Source organism: Monodelphis domestica, chromosome 1 (assembly GCF_027887165.1).
Source record: "Monodelphis domestica isolate mMonDom1 chromosome 1, mMonDom1.pri, whole genome shotgun sequence".
Classification (NCBI taxonomy): domain Eukaryota; kingdom Metazoa; phylum Chordata; class Mammalia; order Didelphimorphia; family Didelphidae; genus Monodelphis; species Monodelphis domestica.
In genome coordinates this window covers 607,619,619-607,646,431 of record NC_077227.1, presented here as the reverse complement: position 1 = coordinate 607,646,431, position 26,813 = coordinate 607,619,619, and the positions used below count along the sequence as shown (strand labels likewise).

The window sequence follows — 26,813 nt, the reverse complement described above, 5'->3', positions numbered from 1 at the left end:
TGTCCTTCATTAGAGGTCTTCAAGCAAGGGTTATATGACCCTCTGTCATAGATGTTATAGAAGATGCTGTTGGGATGCCCAAACTTGGGGTAGCTTTGATAGTCTCTGAGGTCTTATCCAATTGCATTTCTTTGCAAAACATACTTTAATACTTCCTTCTCTAGCTTATTTTACAGATGAGAAAACTAAGACAAACAGGATGAAATGGCTTGCCCAGAGTTACAGTTGGGAAGTGTTTGAGGCCAGATTCAAATGCAGGAAAAGGAATCTTCCTGACTGCAGGCTTCACACACTGTCCTCACTTTGCTACCTAGCTGCCCTGTGTCAATCAATACAATGATTAATTTGAAAATATGAATCATCTCACTGTCTTTTACACTTTCTCAAACTTTGCCTTTAAAATTGTCAACTTTGTATTATTTTCAGAAGTATTTTGATTTTAATATTTCTGTCATCCTAAATTTCCAAAAGGAAAATACAACTTTCACTCAAAGAATACTAATCTTCTCTAAAAGATGGAGAAATATTACTGATATTGTTTATAATTGCTGACTAAGTAAAACCTAACCATTTTATACTGCCGCATCACATAAATGCCTATTTTTTTTTTAACTTTTGAAACTCCCCTTTATTTATTTATATATATTTTTTACCCTTTTAAACATTATTTTATTTGGTAATTTTCAAACATTATTCATTGGAAAGAAAGATCATTTTCTTTTCCTCCCCTCCCCCCACCCCTTCCATAGCTGATGCGCGATTCTGCTGGGTATCACATGTGTCCTCAATCTGAACTCATTTCCATGTTGTTGGTATTTGCATTAGGGTGTTCATTTAGAGTCTCTCCTCATTCCTGTCCCTTCCACCCCTGTAGTGAAATAGTTGCTTTTCCTCGGTGTTTTTACTCCCACAGTTTGTCCTCTGCTTGTGGATAGTGTTTTTTCTCCTAGATCCCTGCAGAGTCCCTCCCCACCAGTCTGTTTGTTGCCTTTCTACTCCCCTAGAGGGCACAAATCTATTCTCTGCCCTAATGGATTGAATTGTTCTTCCCTCTTTGGGGCAATTTCAAAGCACATAAGAGTTGAGTATTTCCTATCTCCAACCTCTTTACCCTTCCAGTGTATTGATGTTCTCCCCCCTCCCACCATGAGCTTCTTTGTGACATTTAAATTTACCACCATTTGTTTCTTTTCCCATTTCTTTTAATATTAACCTATTTTTAGCTCTAGTTATCTATCTATCTATCTATCTATATATGGACATATATATATATATATACATACACATGTGTATGTATTTATGCATGCGTATATCTATATACCTATTTATGTCTTGTCCTTTCATCCTATACAGTTTGTCACTGTTCCCTCTAAGTGTACTTCTTTTTGCTGCCCAGGAAATAACAATTAAGAGTTACCAATGACTTCTCTTCTTATTAAGATACATATTATTTTAACTTATTGAGTCACTTAATTTTTGTTTTGTTTTGTTTTGTTTTTCTTTTTCCCTCTTTTTTAAATTACCTTTTGATGATTCTCTTGAGTTCTGTGCTTGGACATAAAATTTTCTGTTCAGGTCTGGTCTTTTCTTTGTGAATTCTTAGGATTCTTCTATTTTGTTGAATGACCATACTTTTCCCTGTAAGAATATAGTCAGTTTTGCTGGGTAGTTGATTCTTGGTTGTAAACCTAGTTCCCTTACTTTCTGGAATATCATATTCCATGCCTTTTGGTTTTTCAGTGTGGATGCAACCAGATCCTGTGTTATCTTCACTGTGGTTCCGTGGTATCTGAATGACTTCTTCTTGGCAGCTTGTAATATCTTTCCTTTGATATGATAGTTCTTGAATTTGGCTATAACATTCCTGGGTTTTGTCAGTTGGGGATTAAGTACAGGAGGTGATCTGTGGATTCTTTCAATCTCCACTTTTCCCTCTTGTTCTAGGATATCGGGGCAGTTTTCTTTAATAATTTCCTGTTGTATGATGTCCAGGATTTTTCTTTTGTCATGGTCTTCTGGTAGACCAATGATTCTTAAATTGTCTCTCCTTGAATGATTTTCTAAATCCTCTGTTTTGTGAATGAGATGCTTCATATTTTCCCCAATTTTTTCATTCTTTTGGTTTTGTTTTATAGAGTCCTGCTGCCTTGTGAGGTCACTTAATTCTAGTTGTTGTATTCTGGTTCTTAAAGACTGGATTTCATCCCTGGCTTTTTGGTCATCCTTTTCATTCTGGTCTGATTTTCTTTGGAGGTCATCTTTCATCCTCTTTACTTTGTCTTTAATCTCCTTTTTCTCATCTTTCATCTTCTTCACCTCATCTTTCATCTCCTGTGCCTCATTTTCCAGCTGGTTGATTTTGGCTTTCAAGACACTATTTTCTGTTTCCAGATGATTTAGTTTTTAAGTTCTTTTCCCAATTGTCTTCAGCCTCTCTTAATTGTGCTTTGAATTGCATTTTGAGTTCTTCCAAAGCCTGTATCCAATTTGCTGGGATTTCTGATTTTTCCTTTGCTGATCCCTCCCCCTCTGTTTCGTTCACTCTTAGCTCATTACCTGTACAGAAGCTTTCTATTATAATTTCTTTCTTCTTTTTCTGTTGTTTGCTCATGTTTACCCCTTCTTTGATCCCTGTATTTATCTGTGCTCTTGCTCCTCTCATTTTTTTTTTGTTTTGGGGCTGTTAGTCTCCCATCTTGGAGCTTTGTCAGATCTCTTGGTACAATCTCTGGGGGAGGAATGGGGGAGGACTTCTCTGTCCTCTGGAGGCTTTTGATCGGATTAAGTTCAACTGGGTTGGGCTGTATGTGCTCTGAGGTCAAAGACTCCTGGAAGGCTGGAGCTGCCCAGGCTCTCTCTAGTTCTCTCCAGCTGCTTCTCCGCTGCCTGTGTTCCATACTCTCTGAGTTTGGCACAGCACTGTCTGCAAGGTACACCAGTGCCTTTGCCCGCTCAGAGGTTCCTGTCCTTGTGGGAGCCCCTGCACTCTAGGGGTGGGAGGGGTCCTCGCCTCCCTGAGCTCTGAGGACTCCTGATGGGATTAGATTCAACTGGGTTGGTTTGGAAACCTCTGGTGAGACTGGAGCCAGATGGAAGGACCCAGCCACCATGGGGCTGCAGGCTCTTTGGTCTCTCTCTGGCTGCTTCCCTGCCACCTGTGTTGGACGCTCTGAGCCTGGCCCAGGTTGCTTTCAAGGTACACCCTCCAGACCAGCACCTTTGCCCACCCAGAGGTTCCCACTGCCACTGGGTGCTCAGCCCTCTGGGTTCAGGGAGAGGGGTCCTGGGACCTTCCTTCTGCCTTCCCCTTAGACCCAAGTATTCTCAGATTCTGGCTTTTGGGGGGTGTACCTTTTGAATTAAGTCCAGAAGGAGGGTTCCTCACCTCTGTCCTGTTGTTAAGTTTGAATTTCAGTCCTCTAGGAACATTCAGTTTGTGATCAGTAAGGAAGGGCTTTCAGAGGTCTGATGTTTTGCTGCTTCTAAGCTGCCATCTTGACTCTACCCCCCCCAACATAAGTATTTAATGACTACAAAATAATATTGTGATAAATTAATAGATTTTAGTTCTTTCTTCAAATCAAAGGTAAAAACAGCCTGTAATAGTGCACAGAGTTTAGCATGTTAAAATAGAAATGTGATCTTTGGAATCAAATTGCATTTTATATAAACAGCTATATAAACAGGGAGTAGCTATTGGAGAGGGCAAGTTATTTGGTAGAGGATGTAGCTTTATTTTACTTCAGCTATACAAGACTGTCTTTAACTTTTGCATTGTTTCCCTTGAAATGTGTTCTACTAATTCTAAACTTAACATACTTCTCCATATCTATGATGTTCTGTATGAAATCAAGTCCTACAGGATTATGCATAGCATGTCAGAGCTGGAAGAAACCTTAAAGATCATCTTACTCAATTCCTTTCTTTTATAAAGGAAGAAATTTAAACTGGTCATTTAAAATAGTGTAGAAAGGGTTAGGGTTAGTGTTAGGGCTAGGGTTAGGGTTGAAAAAAATTGGAGCTTGGTCCTACTCCAATCCCGCCACTTTTGGGCCAAAGTAAATTGGAAACAGGAAGCCTCAACTTTAATTTAATTGATTGGAATAGGTTGTTCTGCTGTGACTGAGAGAGGAGCAGAGACTCTCCATCAAATAGAAATAGAAAATAGACTCTATTTTCTCCCTATTTATTTGCCAAATTAATAATAAATTAAAAGGTTTTTCTCTCAATCATTATGATATTTTATTTTCCAATTAGAATTCTTGGATTAATAATATTTTTTTAACAATTCAAGAAGCCATAAAGAATATGTCATCATGTTTCAGATTAGGAGAAAAGTCAATTTATGTGCGCAAATTCTACTATTTTTTTCCCAACTCCGTGTTATTCTCTTGTCTCCCATTCCATTTCCAAACTGACACTATGATCAATATATGTGAATACAAGAATTTTATTTCTGTTAGCTCTTAATCTGGTTTGATCAGAGACAATATTGGATATCCCCTGAGGGAACACTAATAATGATGTAAGAGAGTGACCTTTGACAGGTTATTAGTTGGGGCTTATCTATTTATGATAAAAAATAATTGTTCATTTGTGTGCCTTAACAATTCACTTCTCTGGGACACAGGTCTGCCTTATGGATCTAAAAGAAACAGTTACTGAGTTAAATCTGAACAGGAGTTCAGGGTAGCAGTTGCTTATTTGCCTATGGAAAGCTATAGAACAGTAAAGTTAATAGAAAACATAATCTGCTTTGGTGGTTGGCATATGGAATATTGAAGAACTGAAGAACTTTTACTGAGGAAATATGGATGCTAGAACTAATCAATAGTTATGGAGTAAATGAAACTCATCTGATAATATACAAAAGATAAAAAATTTAGTTACTAAGCCTAAGGTCATTTTATTTATAAAAAAGATACAAATGTTGAACCAAGAAATAGAAGATCAAGAAAAAAGGTACAGATGACAAAGTTTCAGAACTAAGTTATTTTAAAAAGCCATTCTTGGATTGCTTCTAGACCTTTTGGCTAAGATCAAATGTAGTATCTGTTCTTATCGGTTTAAAAAGTTACTTGGGGGGGGGGGGGACAGCTGGGTAGCAGCTGGGTGGCTCAGTGGGTTAAGAGCCAGGCCTAGAGATGGAAAATCCTAGGTTCAAAATCTGGTCTGAGACACTTCCTAGCTGTGCGACCCTGGGAAAGTCACTTAACCCTCATTGCCTAGCCCTTACTGTTCTTCTGCCTTGGAACCAATACATAGTATGGATTCTAAGACAAAAGGTAAGATGTTTGCGTTGTTTGTTTATTTTTAAGCCACTCTTCCTTGTCAATTGTTGCTAGGTACAGTGTTGTTTAGCAAATGAGATTATGGAATATTCTCTACTGACACCTGCTACCTAAAAGAGTAAGAAGAAAGAATAATTTATTATATAACTGACTACTACTATTAACAGTAAGGAGTAGAGAGAACATACCTTGTTTTATATTTACTGTTGAGTAGAGGTGGGAGAAGGAACAAAATATTATACCTGTTGTTGAACAGTCGAGAAGAAATAGAATCCTGCAAAGTAGAAGAGTTGGAAAATCTTTTGCCAACTTGAAGATAAAAGATGTTGATTTTTTTCCAAATGATTTTGTTATTTCAGCTGAAGATATCACCACCAAATCCTGTGTCTATAACTGATGGATATTATAGTTGTTGTCAAGCATTAAGCCCAGCTTGAAATAGACAAGAAGGAAAGGGAGATTTTAGAAGCAGAGAATTAAAAAAAGGACTCATCGGATCAACGAGCTTGGATAAGATACTATTACAGGCAAGGCATTAGGTAAGTACAGAATGGATCAGCTCAGTTTAATAGTGGGAGCATTTGCTTAACTCAGAAGCTCTTCTTATTGAGGAACTTTTGTGGACAATTGCTGATAAAGACAATGGGCACTGAAATGTACCTATCCAGAGTTATGAGTTGCCCTAAATAATCAAGAGCCATAGTGTTGATGGGAATAATAACCCATGAAGATTACCCTAAGAATCTTGAGTGAAAGAGTAGTTGCTGCATGGCTACCCCTTTGGGGAACCACCCAACTTACTTTAGCAGTAATTGAGTAATAGTTGAAAGAGTAAATAACTAAGTTACATACAAATAACTGAGAGATCAGACACCAGCAGAGGGAGAGAGAACCTGGGAAGGCTTTGGGATCAGTGCCACTCTCAGGCTTACTAATGCAGACATCATTTCATTGCATAGGAAAACGATCAAACTAGCTTCAAAATAGTTTCCTAGACTATGCAAAATTAACAATGTTCAATACATGAGATTTTGAACCAAGATCTAAATAAGCATTTTCACAATTACGATTGAATATATAGGATTAAAATAATACATTTTGTGAAACTTTTGAAACCTCAATGTTGCTTTAGAAATGTATTTCTGCTATGTATGTAGGACTTGTTTGCTATTGTTCCCAAGAACAAATGCAAAATATGAAATAGTTTTAGAAAAAAAACTATTAGGTCATTTGGTATAGGGAGCTAAAAAGGAATTATGGGTCCCTCTCCTCCAGCTTTTGGAAGACATGTTATATAAGATTTAGACAAGGGAATCCTTACATAAACCTCATATATGCAGTTAAAATGTTTTGTTCAGAAGGCAATTTGAAAGCAACATAGATCAAGAGAGATATGAATAAATGTAAACATTAAATAACATTTTGGTGAAGTCAAGTGTGGAGGAGAACCCCAAACAAGATCTAGGTGTGGAGATCAAAACCAATAATGTTTTGAGTGAATCCAGGACCTGCAGCACCCAAAATTCCTTGTGGAGGAATATATTCTTGGAAAGTTACTAAGAGTGGGGAGACATTCTGGGTACAAACTTTATTCAAATAAAATTAGGTTAAAATACTATTAATAAGTAATAAACATCTATGCCAGACCTAAAAGAACCCAAAAGCTGGCATTATGAAAAATGAAAGCATCAGTTTTAAAAACATGATTATTACTATCTATTCCTTTTATCCATTTAATACTAAAAATAATAACTGTAATTTGTACAGTATTTAAAGTTCACAAAATGCTTTACAAATATAATCGCAGATGATCCTCACAACAGCCCTGTGAGATAAGTGCTACTATTATCTACATTTTATAGATAAGGAAACTGAGTCAGAAAAGATTACGTGATTTGCTCAGAGTACCATATATAAGAAACATCATAGGTTGGATTTAAATGGAATTCTTCCCAACTCCCAGTCTTGTCCTATATCTACTCAACCTAGTTGCCTTTGACCTTGGTTTTCATGGGGATATGCATCTATGGATCCATATTCTGAGGGCTTAAAGATGTTCATGTCTTCCATCATTAAAATTATGGAATAGTTGAATCATATTTTGTTGATGTCTTTCCCTTTGTGTATTAGCATATGCCATTTACATTGCACATTTTTCACTTCTTGATTGCCAAAGTACTTGAATCCTCACCATTCGAGTACTTTGGCAATCAAGTAAAATGGGGTTTTCATGAATGTATTAACCTTGATGTACAAGGAGTTCATTGACCAACTGAGACTTTTAAAAAAATGTGCAAATGATAGAAGCAAGGTTGAGAAGCAAAAGATGAATATAAGAGCATGTCATGAGAATAAAAAATAGTGCTAAGACTGAAGTGCAGAATGAGCTGAGGTTTTATTTTTGTTTATTTGCTTCATTGCTGTTTTTTTTCCTATATTGGAAGAAAATGGAACACAAAAGTAAGAATTGAACTTTTCTTGGAAACATGATAATGATAACTGACAATAGAGAGGCAGGAGGAAAGCTGCCTAATTATTTTGCTTCTGCCTTTTCTGCCAAGGAAACTGAACTCTTCACCTTAAATGAGAAAATGAAAAAGAATGATAGAGAGTTGATACCCAAAGTAATTATGGCAAGAGTAAGAGCACCTTTCTGTCACTTATTAATTCTGATCAACTGGCTTAGATACCACAAAAACTGCAGATGCAATTTTGAGTTGCTTGGAGAAGATATTTGAAAGATTAAGATGTGTCCCAAGATTAGAGGAAAAAAATTGCCTAAAATAAATTTAAAAAGTTAAAAAAGATGACAAAAGCTTTAGGTCAATGAGATTTACTTTGATTCCTTGGGAAATTATTGGACTGTTCATGAGAGCTGCTAAATATCTAAAGAGAGAAATAATGGTGATTACAATAGGCCACTGTGGCTTCATCAAGAATTGGTCATGTTGGACTAAGATAATTTCCCTGTGGTTATGGTTTATTTAGATTTTAGCACAATCTGTGCTAGATATCTCATACTATTCTTGTGAAGATGATAAATGTAGATTAGATAACAATGCAATTAGATGGATTTAGAACTGATTGCAAAGTAGTAGATTAATGGCTCCACGTCATTATGGCAAGAGGTTGCCTGTAGAGTACCTCATTGATGTGTGCTTGGCCCTATTCCATTTATTCTTTTTTGAGTGATTTATATAGAAGCATAGATGACTTGCTCATTAAATCTGTGTATAACTAAAAGCTGAGAGGGATACTTAACATAATATGTGGCAGTAAGGATCTAAAAGAATGTTTTAGATCCTGGCACATAGTAAGTACTTAATATAATATTGTTAGCTAAAAGAATCTGAATAAGCTAGAGAATTGGGCTGAAACTATTCACTCAACTAATTATCAAAGAACTAGTAAGTTAATATCAGAAGCCAGGCATAGATATATAAGAACAAAGAATGAAAATAATAAGGGAGACAAGCACATTTAACAAGATGTGACACTCTGTTAGACAAATAGTTCTGAAAAAAAGACTTAAACCTCCCAAAGAGTCGTCAACACAGTGTAATAGGAATATACCCCTTTTCCCTCTCAAATGCTAATTAGTTCTGAGGCTACATTAAGAGAAGTATAGGAATTTCATGAATTTTCCAGAAATAGAGAGTTACTAGTTCCACTATATTCTGCACTAGTCAGACTATATCTGGAGGTCTGTTTTCTATTATCAAGTCCACATTTTGAGAAGACCAGTGATAGCAAAAGCTTATTCGGAGAAGGGCAACCAAAATGATGAAGATTTCTAAGTACATATCATATGAAGATGAGCTAAAAGAATTGGTTGTATTTAAGATGGAGAAGATGATACAAGGATATGATGGAATCCTTCATGTATTGAACAGGCTTTCTGGTGGAGGAGGGTTTTGCCTTTTTCTGTTTGGCCCTAGAAAATGAAATCAGGTAGAATGGGTGTCAAAACCAAAGAAAACAATAGGAGCTTGATGTCAGGAAAAATTTCCTAATAATTAGAGATTTTGGAAAATGAAATAGACTACCTTGAGAAATGGACTTTCCTTAGAGAGTCTCAACTAGAGGTCAAAAGACCATTTACACAGGGTGTTTGAGAATTCTGAGTGCAGTTTTATGCTTTATTGTCTGTATTATAATAGGGATTCCTTTTTCCTATAGACCAGATGGCTGCAGGTGTCACATCTTTCAGATTCTATGATTCTGTAACTTTCATAATCTAGGGAACTTCTGTTGGGCAATTTAATTCACCAAGCATTTACTTAGTGACTACTATTTACAAGGCATTTTTAGGGTTCCAGGATAATAAAGACAACAAAAAATTGACCCTGATCTTTAGGAGATTACATCCAATCAGGGGATGGTATGGATAACATGTTTATAGACAAAGCAAATGCAGATAATTTTTTATGAATAAAAAATTTCTGTTGTATGAGGCAACTGAGTTAGTCATGAAGGAAGCTAAGGATTCTAGGAAGAAGGATTGAAAAGAGATATAGTACAAGCTGTACAAATGCATAAAGGTAGAAGGAGGTGAGCTGCTACTCATTTTGGGGAATAACAAATAAACCAAATTGACTGGAATGGAGTGTTCAAGAAGGAAAGTAGCAGGAAAGAGTAGCCTAAAGCAGTGGTGTCAAACTCAAATGGAAAGATGGAGAAGGCACTAAACCATACATCCCTTGTGGGAGCATATTAACTTAAAACCCCATATATTAATATGTTTTCTGTAAGGTAACTAGGTGGCAGATTTCACAGAGTCCCTGAATTTGAGTGAGGACAACTCACCTTCATCCTCAGGCACTAGTTATCAAAAAATCTTTAAATGAGGTCACAAAGAGTCAGACATGACTGAATCTACTGGACAACAAAATGGTTTATTGTATTTTTATTTATTTTGTTAATTATTTCCCATTAACATTTTAATCTGGTTTGTTAGTTTGCTTGGCATCTCTGACCTAGAGCATCACTGAAAAGAGCTTTGGATCTTAATCTAAGAGCTTTAACTTTAACCCTAGAATTACTCATAAATGCTTGTTTTCTTCCTTCCTTCAATATGGAACCAGTGAAGATCCTTCAGGAGAAAAGGGACTTTGGCAAGCCTGTCTTTAGGAAGATTATTTTGACAGCTGTGTGGAGAATGGATTAGAAAAGGGAAAGACTAGAAGCAGGGAGACCAATTAGGAATCTACTGCAACAGCCCAAGTGAGCAGTGATTAGGACCTAAACTAGGGTGGCTGTGTGAGTCAAGGGAAGGGGAATGAGGTGAGAGATGTAGTGGAGGTTGAATTGACAGAGCTTGGCAACTGATTTGAATGGGTGGTGAAGAAGAGACAAGTGTGTTTTAATGATTAAAGAGTTGGACTTAGAGTTGGGAAGAAAAGAATTTCAATATTGCTTCTGACATGTGACCATTTAAATCTGAGGTACAGTTTCTTCACATACAAATGACAACAGTAATACCCGTAGCACTCACAAGATTATTGAGAGACTCAAATTAGTTAGTATAAAATATTTTATAAATTTCAAAAGTATTATATAAAGTCAGCTTTAATTATCCTTTGATTTTTTTGCAAACTATCCTGTCCATCTCTATCACTACACACCACCATGGGGAGAAAGCATCTCAGGGAAGCTCAAGATAATGACCAACATTAAATAGATAGATAGATAGATAGATAGATAGATAGATAGATAGATCATTGATTAATTATACTACTATACTACAAGGCATTATTTACTATACTCTAAAGTATTGTACAAATTATCAGATATTATCAAGTACCACTCTCAAATAATATACTTACTTGTTTCAATAAAAATAAAGTTTGAGTTGGTTAAGTAAAAATAATTTATGTCAACTGAGAGGGAAGGAAGGAAGGAAGGAAGGAAGGAAGGAGGGAAAAAAGGAAAGTATTTAAGTGTCAAGTGCTTCACAAACACTGTCTCATTTGATCCTCACAACAATGTTGGGAGAAAAATGCTATTATTATCCCACTACATTATTATCAGATTATCAACAATAATATATCTGTCAAGTAGTCCCTCAGTCTATGCTTGAAGTTTTCCAGTGAGGAACAATTATCACCTCTTGATATAATCCGTTTCACTTTTAGACAACTCAATTTTGTTTTTTTTCTCTGACTTCAAGCATGAATTTTCCCCCTCACAAATAGCTTTTTGGGGTCAAACAGAAGTCCTTCAAATGATATCCCTTGAAATACTAGAAGATAATTGCTATGCTCACCCCCCCCCCAAGACTTCTCTTCTGTAGGCCAGAGATTCCCAATTCATTCAATTGATCCTCATATGATATAGAAATAATATTATTTATATAGTACTTTTAAGATTTCTCAAGCACCTTCCATATATTATTGCATTTCTGCATCATGCTGATTGCCCTTCTCTATATACTACCCACTTCATCAATGTCTTTTTTAAATGGGGCATCCAGAGCAGGATACAATTCTCCAGATGTAAGTAGTTGGACCAGGGCAAAGTCAGAAGAACTATCACTTCCTTATTACTGGAAGCTCTAGCTCTTTTGATTCAAGTTCACACAGGTTTTTTGATTGCCACTACTATCTAACTTCGCCTCTTCAATCTTGAATTTGTGAAGTTGGTTTTTTTAATACCGAAGTATAACATTTTATATCTATTCTGATTACATTCTTTGAATGAAATTAACTCAATGCTTTTGCCAGTGTTCCCTAATAATCCATATAAATGGTATCAAATTTCACTTGGTTCCTGTAAATCTCCAGAGGATATGACCTGCCACAGACTCATGACACAAATTAAACTATTGCATTGCAGGCTGTATTTGAATGTAAATTATATTCCCTATAAGTTACTCTGTGTAGAATTCAAAGGATGGTAATGTCTATTTCTCAGCACCATTAATTTTGATATGTACAGTATGATAATATGGTTCCTCCTCCCACCATCCCCCAAAGAAACCAAACATTTTTTCTTTTTTTCTTTTTGGAGATTTAAATAATAGGAATTACTATAATCATCTGAAATTTTCAAAAATAATTTTAAAAAATATATGACATTTTTTCTTGTTTAAAAAAATAAGACCTGGCCAGCTTTGTGATGAATAAATATATAACTTGTTTGAAGAAAAGCCCATGAGGTCAGTTTAAGCTATTGCAAGAAAAGCAAATAGAGAAAAGTTTTCACAAAGACTGAGCAAAAAAAAAAATTTCTTTATAAAATGACAATAATAAAAGTTTCACTTCAAATTTACTACAAAATTAAATATTGCATTTATGGGGGTTTTAATTGTTTATTTTTATATATTGTTTTGTTTATTTTAATTATTGTTTATTTTTATATATTATTTATATTGTTTTATTTTATTATTTACAGTGTATTATTTTTTATTCTTTATATTCTTTTATATATTATATTTTTAATATATTCTTTATTTTAAAGTATTTTCCCATGGTTACATGATTCATATTCTTTCTCTCCCTTTTTCCCTCTCCCTCCCAGAGCTGACAAGCAATTCTACTCGTTACACATATATTATCACTCAATACATATTTCCATATTATTCATTTTTGTAATAGAGAAATCTTTTAAAAACCAAAACCCCAAATCCTATACCCATATAGACAAGAGATGAATCACATATGTGTTTTCCTTTGGCATTTCAACTCCCACAGTTCTTTCTCTTGGGGTAGATAGCATTCTTTCTCATAAGTCTATGGGGGATTTTAAAAAAAAGTTTGTATTACAAAATAAATCAAATAGTTGAATTGTAATTCTTATTATTTTATATGTGAACATTTTTAATGATTTTTTAAATCAATCCATATCTATTCAGTCTGGCCAAAGGAAGTCCACTTTTTCAAGCATATGCAGTGAACCTACATGAATATTCAGGAAGTTTTCTTCTGAGAAGTGGAGAAGGGCCTTTTATTGCATTTCAGAGCATAGGTAATCTGTGATCATTTCTTATGGGTTCACTGTGTGAAGATAAAAAGGCCTTTTGGATGACTGCTGAGCTAAATTTCAGAGTGCAGATCAAAAACCCCAATAGAAAAACTTGTTTTCCCTTTCTACTGGCCATAACATACAAGGAGGAAATCCCTGACTTCTGGAGAACTCAAGGGGAAGGGGATGAGTGTATGGCCTCCTAGATAAGCATAGCCTTAAGAAAGGACAACTTCCTTTTTGCAGCTTCTTTCCTTTGGTTGAGCCTTATGAGACTTCCAAACATCAGAAGAGCTGAGATTGAGAGATAAGAGTATATCTCAAAGTTTACAGGCAGCTGAGCCTGATGCCTACAGCATCCTGGAGGAGATGCTTGACCCACTTTGCTTTTTTAACTTTTGGGGGCACTTATCAGTGTCTTGTATATAGTAAATATTTAATCAATGCTTATTGACTAATTGACTGACTCAGCTCAGCAGCACATCAACCCAAAGTCAAAAAATCATGTCTTGTTGCACAGGAGTGACCAGCTTAGTGGCTCCTTCTCATTCATAAGTAAACTTGGTGGAGCAAATGCTTTGTATTCATGACTTTGAGTCTCAGCTCAGGGAGGAATTGATAGAAGGAAGAGTTTGCCCTTAAGTCAGGAATATCTTTTTGTAACTCTGTTCTTGCTATATCTTCTCAGTTAATATGTCATTGTAAAAATAAAATTGATAGCTAATTAAATCAACTGTTCAGTGCTTGTGAATTGGATTAACAATATTAAGGTTATATTATGTGGTGCTGGTGATTGATTAGCAGGAATGAAAATGGAGACTTGAGCTGATAGCCTGAAAAAGATACTCAGATCCTCTTCTAGACCCCTGAAAGGTTGATAGAGCAGAAATTTTGTTATGGAAATCTGACCAACAGACTAGTGGGATTGGGATAAGAAGCACTTAGCAAAATGCCTGACACATAGTAGTCACCTAGTAAATACTCATCCTATCCCTTCCCTACTTTTATGTAAATATGTATATAGATTTTTTTAATGTTTTTATGTACTCAATACTTTGTACTATAATACAATTATAATACATTATTAATTTTATTTGAATACTGTACAGCTTAGGAAAATTGTTTTCAAACATTTATTATATAAAGAGTGCAGAATAGTGTAACACATTTGTTTGAAAAAATGTAGGCATTACTAAGTTTATAATGCATTGCTATTTTTATTACTAATGTTGTTAATATTATTGCTACAATTTTCAATGCTTTTCCTAAAATGTGGCATCCAGAAGTGAACACAATTTAATATCGAGTCTAATTAAGGGAAGGTACAATAATCACTTTCCTAGCTGTTGTGGGGTGGGAGAGGTATACCCCTGGGGTTCGGGAAGGATACCTTTTGCAAGAATGCAACACTCCAAAAGTTAGCTTAAAAACAAAAAGAGAAATTTATTAATTTTGGAAGTAATGTTGAGAATGGCCAGGAGGATAGCAAGGTGGAACAGCAAGATGGGGAGCAGTTCCTTGGGAGGACAGCATGGATGGAAAAGCTGTTCCCCTGGGAGGACAGCATGGATGGAAAAGCTGTCCCCAGATGACATCAGTTCTGGAGATTTTATACTCTTTACAACAGATGCTATGTCATGGTGTGGACGTGACCTAGAGTGCTAGTCACTCAGGCATTTGATGGGGTGAGGTGGTCATCTGACTGGGGTCTTCCTAGAGGCATAAAGATTCCTTAACAAACAGATATCTTGAGATGTTATCTGATAGGATCCAGGTGTAGCCTGGAGGTACATCTCTCTGTCCATCTTAAATCTAGAGGATGATCAAAGGTAGATAGTCATCTCAGGACCCTAGAGGGGTCATTGAATGTTTTTAGACTCAGAGTCACAAGGATGTAAGGGAGCAAGGGAGTTTCCCTGATAATAGTTTGCCTGAGTTTCTGGGGGTACAGTGCTCATGTCACTAGCCATGTTCATTATGTTTCTTAATGTACCCTATTTGCTATAGTGTTTTTGGTTGACAAATCACACTTCTGACATATTGAGCCTAAAGTCCACAAATTGCTAGATCTTCCTCAAATCGTAAGCAATATTTCTCCCATCTAGAATTTATGAATTTACTATTTTAACCTGAATCTAAATTTGAGTAAATATTCATACTCATCTTAGGTTTGAACCCAAATTCTAACCTAGCAAGATCCTTTTTGAACACAAACTTCATCATCCAATATGTTACCTGTTTCTTTAACTATTTGTCACCTGCACTTTTGAGACTCATGTTTTTGAAAAAAATGTTGAAGTTTACAGGTCTGTGGACAAATCCTTGGATCACTCACTAAAAACTTCCTTACAAATCAACATTGTCCTTTTTATGACTACTCTTTTGTGTCCGGCCATTCAATTAATTCTGAATCTATCTATCAAACCTGGCCTTTAACTTTCTAAATACAAAAACATTTTTCTCTCTCCAGCCTTTTATCATGTCCCCCATTCAACATGATTTTACAATGACTACTGACAATAGATAATCTGATGTTTTGTACAAAGGGTACAGTAAAACTGCATAAATTAATTTTATTTCAGGCAGTGAGACTTCAAATCTGGCCTCAGACATTTCCTAGGCATGAGATCCTGGGCAAGTCATTTAACCCCAATTGCCTAGCTTTTACCACTCTTCTGTCTTGGAACTGATACTTAGTATTGATTCTAAAACAGAAGGTTAAGGTGTTTTGTTTTTTTTTTAACTGATTTGAATTGGAAAGAAAACTCCCCATTCAGTAGTATACTTATCCATTTCATTTTTTTTAAAAGACAAAATGTACTATAGTTGTCATACATGGCAAGATATGGCCAAATTGGGAGGAAAAATGTCACCTGAAAATTAAGTAATTGACATTTTAAAGTGAGTAATGAAGGGAATTGAATATAATTCTGGAAGATTATCTTAAAATGCCAGTGAAAATAATGTTGTATATGATAAATGAGTCAGACAACAATAAGACACATTTTGCTGTGTCTTACTCATTGGTGACATATCTTGTTTATAAAAATTTTTCTAGTCTAGGCCTAGAGCATTGCTCCTTTCCCCAGAGTCACTTTGATATTCAGGGCTGATTGCTGCCCACAAAGATAACATAGCTTGCCTCCTATTTGCTTAAAGCCCCAGTTGTTTCTATAAAACATCATTTATTTTTATTAATATAGGCAGCTGCATTTCTCAGGATGCACAGGGTTTGGACACATCTCTCTGCACCATTAGGGTTACCTGTATTTGTTTTTCTTAGTGGTGCTATCCATTAGTGAGGCTCATTATACATCAGGCAATTTCATGGACCACGGTCAGAAACAGTAGCATTTCTCGACTTTTCTGACTTTTTTTCTAAAAATATTTGTTTTGTTTTGTTATTTTTCCTCTGGGAAGGAGGAGTAGTCAAATAAGATGGAAAGATAATAGACTCATACAGCTAAAAGTTCAAGAAATATAATCCCAGAATCAGTTATTCTTGTAGTTCAGCAAACTGTCCTAGCTAGTCTTCTAGATTCATTTAAATATCCTTCATTTTCTTGGGGGAGAGAAGGGTAGCCATCAAACTAAACTATCAGAGAATAAAAAATAGAACAAGTTCATGCATGGCAATATTCTTTCTACAGTCATTAAAGTTTCAATTTGAAGGAGAACTGTAGGATAAGGGCATTGAGATAATGGATTGGAGGAACATATGTTGCGGAATATAGAGGTGTACCCCTGGGGTTCAGGAAGGATACCTTTTGCAAGAATGAAAGACTCCAAAACTTAACTTAAAAGCAAAGAGGGATTTATTGGTAACATGGAATTTTGGCAAACAAGACACCATGAGTGAAGCAACCTGGAACATTGCTCCCAGAGTGTCTCCATTTTTATATTCTTCTACAGAAGTTGGGACATGACTCTGGGGTAAGGGGTTTCTTAGCCAGAGGGTATAGGGGTGGTTCTCCTGATTTGGAGGATGAATGAATGAGGTTTCTCTTTGTTCACCTCAATTCAATGGGGGTAATCAAAGGAGGGTAATCTTCAAGGTCAGGTGTTTTGGGTTGGGAGTCAGTTGGACCTAAGGGAGCAGAGGAATTTCCCTGATAATACTTTGCCTGAGTTTCGGAGGTTCAATGCCCATGACATACTCATTTGGTGATGAAAGCAGAGAGAAAGAGCATCTTTTATTGATAATCATTAAAACATGGCTTTTGTTTATTAGGAATTTTTTCTACTAATGGAAGATGGACTAAATCTGTTTTATTTGACATCTGAGAACAGAGATTGAGGCAATAGATGAAAGTTGAAAAGACCTACTATGGTGTAGACATTGTACTAAATAAGCACTGAGGATATTAATTTTAAAAAAAGACAGTACTTGCTCTTGAGGAGGTTACATTCTAATGAATAAAGACAAAATGCAAAAGAAAGCTGGAGCAGGACACCAGGGAGATTTTGACTGGCTTACATTTTCACTTATCCCATGAATTTAGCACAATTTTTGGCACATATGCATTTAATACTTTTTTTTTCTCATTTGTGTCTCTTCACCTAACATAGTGTCTGGCACATAGTAGGCATTTTAAAAATTGATAGAATGAGGACAGATAGTTAATAAAATGGTTACAATAATATATTCATTTAGCACTTTAAGTTTTATAAAGCATTTTACAAATTTCTCTTTTGATCAACTATTTTTGAGAAAAGCTCATTGGATTTTACTGAATTAAATTGCATTATGAGGAATTTGTAGCTTAGGTATGAGTTGGAGTAGATAGTCTCTGAGATCCCTTCCAATGCTAAGATTCTTTACTTCTTCAGGACTGACACTGACACTTTTCTTGGACAGCAATTATATTTTTATTCGATTTTCTCTTCAATATGAGACAGAAGTAAATACTTCTGAATTTTTCAGAGTCTGAATATGTGTTAGTTAGAATAGAATCTATTCAATAACAATAGATTTGTTTCAATGCATATTATTATTTTGAACAATGTGTAGCATCTTACTTTTATGTATTAGGACCTGTAAGTAACACATTGGATTTGAGTCACACACATACACACACACACACACACACACACACACATGCACACGCACTTTCTCTCCCTCTCTCCTTCTTTTCTCCCTCTTTCTTTTCTTCTCTCCTCAACCTTCTCTCTCTCAGGTCATTTCCCTACAGAGAACAGATAGAATAAGCAAGAACACAATGCAAATCATGCTGTTCCTCCAAAGGTCAGTTTGGATCTGAAATGAGACAAAGATCAGAGCAGCTTATGAACAAGGATATTTAAATTCCAGGCAAATATCAAAAGCTTCTCCCTTGAAAAACCCCTTGCTTGCTTTCTGCTCCCAGCCTAACCTATTTTATTTGCCCTACCACTTCCTATGGGCAACCCTAATATTGCTTATCCTATACACATACCATTCCCTGGCTCCTACCAAGAGTCAAACCTGTTCCACCTGAACTAGTTTAAAGCCATATCACAGCTGTGCCACCATATAATTTTGGGGGGAGTACTGTAACCTTTCTGAGTTTCTACTAATCTGAAAAATGGTGATCATAATAGCTGTAAAACTTGCCTTGTGTGGTGGTTGTAAGAAACAAAACATAAGAGAAGCATAAAGCATCGCAATATATAAATATCATCTCTGATTATTTATGGCACACCTGCTATATGACCTCCAAGTAAACAAGTAAACAAGCTTTTATTAAGTACCTACTCTGTGCCAGGTGCTTTATAAATAAACTTCATTTCACCCTCACAAAAATTCTGGGTGATAAGTACTATTATTATCTCCATTTTACACATGAGAAGTCTGATCCAGATAAAGGTTAAACAGTTTGCCAATGTTACAGTGTCTGAAGTTAGATTTGAACTCTTCTTTTTCTCCTTCTCCTTCTCCTTCTCCTTCTCCTTGTTCTTCTTCTTCCTCTTCCTCTTGTTCCTCTTCCTCCTCTTCCTCCTCCTCCTCCTCCTCCTTCTTCTTTCTCTTTCTTTTTACTTCTTTTTTTCTTCCCTTACTGTCCATCTTAGAATCAATACCATGTATTAGATCCAAGACAGAAGACCAGTAAGGGCTAGGCAATGGGAGGGAAGTGACTTGCCCAGTGTTATACAGCTAGAAAATATGAGGGCAGATTTTAATCTAGGACCTCCCCTCTCTAGGCCTGACTCTTTATCCAGATGCCTCTAGAAAGTGTACAAAGAAGTAGAAGAAATGTTTGCTAATATCTAGGACTTTATAATGTACTTTTGGGAGAACAGATATAAATAGGAAATGTTAAGTAACAATACAATATTTTAATAACAATTTAAGATAATAAGAGAAGATTCAAGGCAACAAATCTCAAATGCATGGAGGGAAGGAATAAGTATTATATATAGTGCATAGTATATTCCAGGAACTGTGCTAAACAACTTTACAAATAGCAGATCAACTGAATCCTCATAACAATCCTGTGAGTTGCTCTTATTACCCATTTTACAGTTAAGAAAACTGAAACAGAGGCTTAGTCACTTGCCCAGGGTCACAGAGCTGGTAAATGTTTGAGACTGAATTTGAATTCTGGTCTTCCTGGCTCCAGTCCAAGTGATTTATCAACTACACTACTAAAATTCTTTGGTACAAATAAGTGAACAGAGTCCAAAAGAGGCAATGATTCAGCATGCATTTATTATGCATCTTTTGTGTTTAGTGCTTAAGGGAAAGGCATAGTTTTTTTTCCCATTATTTAACTACTTTGTATAAGTATACATTTATGAACATTTTAATGTTTATTATTCATATATGTATATATGTGTGTATTCGATGCAGTGAGGCATCACAGTAGATAGAGTACTAGACCTGAAATCAGGAAAATGGGTTCAAATCCAGACTCACCTGTTCTAGCTGTATGACCCTAGACAAGTCACTTAGCCTCTGTTTTTCTCTGTTTTGATTTCTGTAAAATTGGGATAATAATAGCACTTGCCTTCTATATTTATTTTTTAGATTTGAAAAATTATTATATTTTTATTTATAATTTTTATATTTGAAAATTTTTATTTAATTGTTTTAGAATAGTTTTTCATGGTTACATGATTCATGTTCTTTCTCTCCCCTTCTCCTATGCCCCTCCCATAGCCAATGAGCAGTTGCCCTGGATTTTACATGTGTCATTGATCAAGACCTATTTTCATATTATTAATATTCTTCCAGAGTTATTGTGAGGATCAAATGAGATAATAGTTGGAAAGTGCCAAGCACAGTGTCTGGAATGTAGTAAAGTACTACATAAAATTATTGTTCTTGTTACTGTTATGACTATCTTGATCATTATAAATAATGTAGAGATGATTTTCTTTTATGTATCAACAATACCTTAGCAAGCACTTAATAAATATTTTATTGATTTCATGATTACTAACCAGCTATCTAATTTTTACAAAGGGAAAGTAGAGGTTCCTTTAAAACTTTCTGCCTTCACAGAATAGGAATTGAGATTGAACCCATTTACAGTTGCCTCAAGTTTCTTTTTTTTATTTTTAAAAATTTTATTTAGTCAATTTAGAACATTTTTCCTTGGTTACAAGAGTCATGTTCTTTCCTTCTCCTCCCTGCAATCTCTCCAGTAGCCAGTGCAAAATTCCACTGGGTTTTACATGTGTCCTTGATCAAAACCTATTTCCATGTTGTTGATGCTTGCACTAGGGTGATCATTTAGAGTCTACATACCCAATCATATCCCCATTGACCCATGTAATCAAACAGTTGTTTTTCTTCTGTGTTTCTTCTCCCACAGTTCTTCCTCTGAATGTGTCCCTCCAAATTGTTCTGGATCATTGCATTGCCGCTAATGGAGAAGTCCATTACATTCAATTGTACCACAGTGTATCAGTCTCTGTGTACAATGTTCTCCTGGTTCTGCTCCTTTCACTCTGCATCACTTCCTGGAGGTTGTTCCAGTCTCCATGGAATTCCTCCACTTTATTATTCCTTTTAGCACAATAGTATTCCATCCCCAACTTATACCACAATTTGTGCAGCCATCCCCCAATAGGAGGGCATCCCCTCATTTTCCAATTTTTTGCTACCACAAAGAGTGCAGCTATGAATATTCTTGTACAAGTCTTTTTCCTTATTATCTCTTTGGGGTATAAACCCAGCAATGCTTTGGCTGGATCAAAGGGCAAACAGACTTTTAGTACCCTTTGGGCAGAGTTCCAAATGAAAGGCATAATTTTAATAAGTCAGTTCCTCCTTTCATGGAGTTTACAGTTTAGTAAATATATATGACACATTCACAAATAACCCTAATTGCTTTAATGGATCTTTGATAGTATTTGTGTTAGTCAGCAGATAGAATGCTGGCCCTGAAGTCAGGAAGATTCAGCTTCATGAGTTCAAATCTGGCCTCAGACGCTTATAACCTGTGTGACCCTGTATGAGTCACTCAATTTCTGCAACTGTAAAATGGACTGGAGAAGTATATGGCAAACTACTCCAGTGTCTTCCAAAATAATTCCGAATGGGGTCATGAAGAGTCAGATACAACTGAAATGATTGAACAGCAACAATGTTGCTCAGTATTCCCTGCAGTGAAGGAATGACTACTTTCCTACATCATTTCATCCTATGAGACTTTTGTCCATTTTGCCTAATAAATCTTCCACAGAGAATTTTTCCAGAATGCTAGATGACTTTGACTAGATCATTTAACTTACTGTGAGCGCTTGAATATTATCTGGGCAAACCATCTGTTATTGTTTGCTCTTATTTATGACTTTCTCACTTCCTGCTGTTTTCCTAGGAACTTTTATGCCACTTCTAGTCTTCAAGTTAACAGTTTAAAGGCATTTATGCTGCTGTGTATCTCACTATTGTCTTTTAGATCATCAGCTATTTTTATTTTTGAGTGGATTATTCTTTCATATAATTAACCAATTGTTTTTATTAACCAAATTAATCAAAGAATGTTTGAAATAAAAAGATACATGAATTAAAGTTAAGACTATATAGAAGAACTGTGGTATAATCGAACGTAATGGACTTCTCCATTAGTGGCGGTGTAACGTCCCTGAACAACTTGCAGGGATCCAGGAGAAAAAAACACCATTCATAAGCAAAGGATAAACTATGGGAGTGGAGACACCAAGAAAAAGCAACTGCCTGAATACAGAGGTTGAGGGGACATGACAGAGGATAGACTCTAAATGAACACTCTAATGCAAATACTATCAACAAAGCAATGGGTTCAAATCAAGAAAACATCTAATGCCCAGTGGATTTACGCGTTGGCTATGGGGGGTTAGGGGGGAGGAAAAGAAAATGATCTATGTCTTTAACGAATAATGCTTGGAAATGATCAAATAAAATATATTTAAAAAAAAAAAGAAATACAAATTAAAACAACAAAATAAAATAAAATAAAATAAATCCAAAAAAAAAGACTATATAGAAGAGAGTGGAGGAAAATTATGGGCAACATCATTTAGCCTGAGACACTACTAACAAATCATCTTAATGGAATTTAAAGAAAAAACTGGAAGAAGGCAGAAAGCAAGGGAGATATTTAAATATGAGAGTTTTATTCATTAGGTGGGTAGAGTCCTAGTTTCCAGTTGTAGGAAGATAGGAGAATAATGGTCAGTGAATGCATTATGGATGTAGAGATGGGGAGGGGAGCAGAGAGAATAAGAGAGGAGAGAGTAACCACAGAAAAAATTGCTAGGAAAATACTTTAGTAGTCCAGATGGGTAGTAATGGGGAGTCTATCCTAAGTTTTTGGATAGAGGAACAGAGATTGGGAGTGGGAAGTAGCTGACAGAGAAATTGTACTTAGGGAAAATAATTAGGGCTTCATATTCAATATTCATATTCATATTCAAATAGATATAAGGAGCATAGTAGAAGAAAAAATCAAATAGTACTAAGGACCAGGGTTACCAGTTAAAAAGTGGTGAAACCAAAAGATCTTTGGCTTAAGAGTTTAACAAAAGATTAGTTTGAGATATCTTAAATTTTAAGTTTATAGTCAGTTGGAGATATGGATCTGGAATTCAAATCATTCAACTAGAATGGTGTTAGTAGTGAATGAGACTGACAAAGCAAAGAACATAGAGAGAAGAAATACAGACCAAGAATAGAACCTTAGGAACTATCCACCTAGAGGAAGGAGAAAGAAGATGGAGAACTTGTAAAGGGGGAGAGGGGAAACAATTAGTAGGGAAATCCAAAGAGTATGTCATCTCAGGACAAAAAAGAGGAAATCTCCAGAAAATGATCAATGATTGAACAATGTCAAATGAAGCAAATGACACCCCATTGAAATACTATGGAGAACTTTCAGAAAAACATAACTGAATTTGATGATTAGAATTTCATTGGTGACCTTTGAAAGATCAGTTTTAATGAAGCAATTAAGGAAGAAATAAGATTGCAAAGGATTGGGATTGAGGAAAGAGTAGTTAGTAAGGAAGCAGAGAAGAAGATATGGAAAACCAGTAAGCTAATAATCAGCCTGTTGCTCTCTCCCTTTTCAAAATCCATATTAAACCCCATTTTCTATATTTCAGTGGGACATCTCAGAGCTTTAGTTCTATATGATTCCTGAGAACATAATCCTCCCAGGGAGTGGCTCTGTGTGATATTTCTTGATTAAATTCTCCTTGTCCTGATTGTCCTGTGAACTCCTTAAAGGCAGGGACTATCTTTAATTTACTTTGTAGTCCTAGTACTTAGCACAGTACTTGGTACATGCTATTATTATTCAATTATTTCAGTCATGTCTAACTCTTTATAATCCCATCAAAGGTTTTCTTGGGAAAGATACTGAAATAGTTTGTATAAATGTATTTTCATTCATTCATTCATTCATTCATTCATTCATTCATTCATTCACTCATTAATGTTCAAAATGTGGCTTCAATCTCACTCTCCACTATGCTACTCTTATAATTTTCTATTTAATGCAAATCAAATAAGCTTTCTTTTTGTTCCTTATAACATCATCTCATCTCCTACTTCCATACTTTTGCACAGGTTATCCCTCATACCTAGAATGAAATTCTTCCCCCATATCTATGTCTGAGAATCTATAAGTTCCTTCAAATCTCAACTCAAGGGGCAGCTGGATGGCTCAGTAGATTGAGAACCAGGCCTAGAGATGGGATATCCTGGGTTCAAATCTGACCTCAGATACTTCCTAGCTATGTGACCCTAGGCAAGTCACTTAAGTCCCATTCCCTAGCCCTTGCTTCTGCCTTGGAACCAATACATAGTATTGATTGCAAGATGGAAAGTAAGGGTTTTTAAAAAAAATCTCAACTCAAGTGCCACCCTCCATGCAAAGCCTTTCCTCATATCCCTTGACACTAGTGCTTCTACCCCCATTAACCTATAATTACCTTACATATACTTTGTACATGTGTAGATTCCTGTATTTTTGTATCCCTATATATTTATGTGTACTCATCTCTCCTGTTAGAATCTTAGCTCCTTGAAAGCAGGGACTTCTAACATAGTGTCTCCTACAGAAGTATTTTCTTTAGACAAGTTACCTGATAATATATCTTTAATTATCATCTTTCAAACATATCATAGTGCCTCCTTGTGTCTATACCTTATTTCTTTTTTAAAATGTGTATTTCTACACAGAGATGTTTGTAGATTGATTGATGGTGGGCATTCATGTGCATGCAAATGTATGTGTGTGTGTTCTTACTTTTTTTTTATAGGTATCACATTTGTAAGTGGCTTCTAAACTCTAAGCCTTGATCATATGTTTCTCCTCTTTTTGATAATAATTCATAATATTCTATGGGTTTCTAAAGGCTTCCAACTCTTTATGGGGAGAGGAGAAGGACCCATATAAATCCTTTCAGTAGCTCCAAAAATAAATAGCCTGAGACATATCATTTACCTAATTGACTCATGGAGCGAAGGAATATGAGTCACCAGTGAGACAATAAGAAAGCAAATCCTGACTGAGACATCTCACTGCTTTGTTTGCTCAGGGGAAAGAAAGCTAGCTTTTTCCCAGATGTCTCCTGAGCCTCATTCTTCAGAGATTAATGGATGTTTCCCAATCCAATCTACTTTATGTCTTGTTGCTTTTATTTCCTTCAACTTCTGGACCTTGGTAATAAACACAATGCATGCATTAGCAGGCCATGAGGGTATTCTCTAAAGCATAAATATCTAGAATCCACTTATCTAGAAATGTCAATTTGGAGAAGCAGGACTACTTCTTAAATAAAACAAAACAGTCCAATGCAGTTTGCCTAGCTTTTTGCTTTTGTGTTATCGTTTCCAGCTAATAACATGAGCCTTCTATGAATTTCAGTTCATTTCAGATTTCATAAGGAAGGAAACCTGCATTCTGAATGTCATTCTATGGAGTAATGGAAAAATGTCCAAAGTGCTTCATTTGCTGAGAATAGCACAGCCTAGTAAACAACTTGAGTCTAGGGGGAGCACTCTAGAGGCTGGCCCCAACCTGCATTTCCAGGCTTATCTCACTGGATTCCACGTTGGAACTACACATCCCAAGCAGATTGGAAAATACTCATGCCCAATATAATATCCCTCTAACTGATATCATTTCCCAGTAATTATAGTAGTATATTCTAATAAACTTATCATAAGACTCCTTTCTATAATACCTTACAAAAATGTAGTTTGATTGATTTTCTGTTATACTACCTATACCATTATTGCCAAGTCATTTTGACTTGATAACTGATTATTAATATTGTAACACCTATAGTCATGGAAGTAAACCTGTATTTGTCACCTCCTACATATGCTCCATGCTTCCCTCTTTTCATACATTAGCTTGTACTGGTCCATGCACATAAAATGGCTTTCCCCCTTTCTTTCTACCTTATCACCAAAACTCACCTCTACCTATTGAAATTCTATCTTTCTCTCAAGTTGTTACTCAGTAATTTCAGTTGTGCCCTGCTTTTTGTGAACTCTTTTGGGATTTTCTTGGCAGTGTGAAAAATTAAAAGTAGCCTGTACCCTTTTTCTTGATACACTGATTGATTTAAAGGCGTAAACTTCATATTGGGCTTGAAAATAGCCCATTCTCTAATTGAACTATGTGGCAATTCAGCCCTACCCCTTGACTGAAATAAGAACAAAACCTGGTGCTTATCAGTCAACAAACTACTTTGGATAGGAAAGAATGCCTTCCTGGACAGCAGAGGCCTCCAGGGTCCCAGGCTCCCAAAATACTTTTGCCTCTTGTCCCATATGATTCTTGGTATCCAGAAGACCTGCCTCTGATCCAGATAGAGATTGGCATCCACCAAAAAGAGGAACTCAGAAAAGTGATGTCACAAGTAGCACAAAGGGAATTTGTTCAAAGGAAATTGACCCCTTTAGCCTTGGCACCACAGAGAAAGAAGAGCTGGCTAGGTGAGCATTGGTGAGTCTGTTATTTGGTCATGCACCTGTCTTAAGGAAGGAAGCTAGGAGAATGCCACAACAGGCAAGAATTGACTAGGGAAGGAAGCTCATGAAGAGAACAACCACCCACTTGTGGCTGGTGACTTTTTTTC

General features: G+C 35.9%; 1 long non-coding RNA gene and 1 pseudogene across 2 annotated transcripts in view; both read left to right on the top strand.

The window, feature by feature from the left end:
* Positions 1-26,813, top strand: part of LOC103104513 (uncharacterized) — a 51,959-nt gene that overhangs the window by 700 nt on the left and 24,446 nt on the right. For both annotated transcript variants that reach the window (XR_008915599.1, XR_008915598.1), the window contains exon 2: positions 5,651-5,830. This is a non-coding gene — a long non-coding RNA (uncharacterized LOC103104513). The remainder of the gene's footprint in view (positions 1-5,650; positions 5,831-26,813) is intronic.
* On the top strand, positions 5,014-5,157 carry LOC130456772 (U2 spliceosomal RNA; annotated as a pseudogene).